The sequence below is a fragment of the Hordeum vulgare genome, chromosome 4H (genome assembly GCF_904849725.1).
Source record: "Hordeum vulgare subsp. vulgare chromosome 4H, MorexV3_pseudomolecules_assembly, whole genome shotgun sequence".
NCBI classification, from domain to species: Eukaryota; Viridiplantae; Streptophyta; class Magnoliopsida; order Poales; family Poaceae; genus Hordeum; species Hordeum vulgare.
Genome location: NC_058521.1, coordinates 131,587,072 through 131,589,191, shown reverse-complemented (window position 1 = coordinate 131,589,191; position 2,120 = coordinate 131,587,072). Strand labels below are relative to the sequence as shown.

The window sequence follows — 2,120 nt, the reverse complement described above, 5'->3', positions numbered from 1 at the left end:
CTTTCATTTGGTATCAGAGCAAGGTACTCCCTTGTTGTGTATGATTTTGGTTTAACCACCTGGAGTTTTAGTTATGTCGATTGCAGGTATGATCAAGGTTACTGCAGGATGTCCTACCTTTGAAGGAAAGGACTTTCCCTACTGGAAGACCAAGATGTAGATGCATCTTCAGGCTGTTGACAATGATCTCTGGTTTATTTTGGAACATGGTATTCCCTGCATCACTACTACTATCTCTGCCGCTGATGTGAAGAAATTCAAACAACTTGATTCTCAAGCGAAGAATATCATCTGTGGCCATCTGAGCAATGGTCATTATGGGAGAGCGAGTGCTTTGGAAACACCTAAGCTTATCTCGGATAGGTTGTCCATAGTCAATGAAGGAATTTCAACTTAGCGTGACTCTCGTGTTGATGTTCTTCGCAATCTCTTCAATTGCTTCATGAGGCTTGACAATGAAAGCTGCCAAGATACCTTTGATCGCCTCACTGAAATCTCAAATGAACTACAAGAACTGGGAGCTCGAGGCATCACTGACCATGAAGTTGTGAAGAAACTGCCAAGATCTCTTGATCCATCATTTGATACACTGGTTCTGATGATTCAAGAAATAGGAGACTATAAGATGCTTGATCCTCCTGATATACTTGAAAGACTCAATACTCATGAATTCCAACAGGAAGAAAAGAGAGATATGTATGGACCAAGCTACACAAGACCTCGCGCGCTGAAGGCTAAAACAATTTCCTCATCTAAAGAAGAAGACTCAGGTTGCAGCATTGGTGATCCTGAAGAATTGGACACGAGCTTGCAATGCTCGTGAGGAAATTCCAGAAGTTTACAAAGCATGGCCAGTTTGGTAAATCTTCAAGAAGAGATATGAGGAAATCAGAATCTTCATCTGAGGACTAAAAGAAAAGAACCTGTCAAAAATGTAAGAAATCTGGTCATTACATAGTTGACTGTTCTCGCTGGGTGAAAGAATCAAAGAAGAAGAAATACAAGGATGAAAGTTCTGATGACTCTAAGAAAAAGAAGAAATCTTCAAAATCCTCATCCTCAAAGTCCTCATCGCACAAGAAGACTAGTTTCAGAAAGCCTCGTGCACTCATTGGCAAGGAAATGGATTCTGAAGAAGAATCTAAGGAATGTGATGAAGAGGAAGGATCTGAAGAAGATTCAAAGTCTGGTGTGGCAAGTCTTGCATTGGCTACCACATTCGTCAACAAGTCAATCTTCAACCTTGAAGAAAATGACAACGCTATCTACACTAATGAATTTTCTAATGACTTTGCTCCAACCTATTGCTTCATGGCAAAAGGTTCAAAGGATGACAAACCCAAGAACACTGAGTGGGTTCTCATTAGTGCCTGAACAAACCACATGGCTGGTGATAAAAGCTTGCTCATGAATATGCCATTGACTCCATCACCACTGAAGCAAATCACTTATGCTGACAAAGGTAAAACCAAGGTATTGGAACTTGGCAAAGTGGCTATTTCCAAGGACACGCACATGGACAAAGTCATGCTTGTCGAATCCCTTTGGTTTAACCTCATGTCAGTCTCAATGCTTTGTGATCTTTATATGGTTGTTATCTTTGGAAAATACACATGTGCACTCATCATGGAATCTGACAGATCCAAAGTCTTTAAAGACTTTAGAATAGGATATTTGTACATTGTTGATTTTTCCACAGGTCCTCAACCAGCCACATGCTTACTAGCAAAAACCTTAGAAGGCTGGCTATGGCATCGAAGACTTGGTCATGCAAGCATGACGAATTTGCACACGCTGGCAAAGAAGAAGCTTGTCATTGGCATCGAATCAGTCAAATTCCTCAAGGACCACCTCTACGGTGCTTGTGAGTCTGGAAAAATGACCAGATCCGAACACCCCTTGAAGACTATCATGACTACCACTCATTCGTTTGAATTGCTTCACATGGATCTGTTTGGACCTACTCATTATGCTATTCTAACAAATGCATCATCTTTATGTGGCTTTGTCATCGTTGATGACTATTCTCGATATACATGGGTAAATATCATTCTGTATAAAACTTAAGTGCAAGAATTCTTCAAACAATTTTCCTCAAGGGCCTCGATGAATTTCGGCGT

At 40.7% G+C, this 2,120-nt stretch overlaps 1 pseudogene; it reads left to right on the top strand.

The window, feature by feature from the left end:
* The first annotated feature begins 598 nt into the window (after positions 1–598).
* On the top strand, positions 599–1,323 carry LOC123450479 (annotated as a pseudogene).
* Positions 1,324–2,120: the final 797 nt, after the last annotated feature.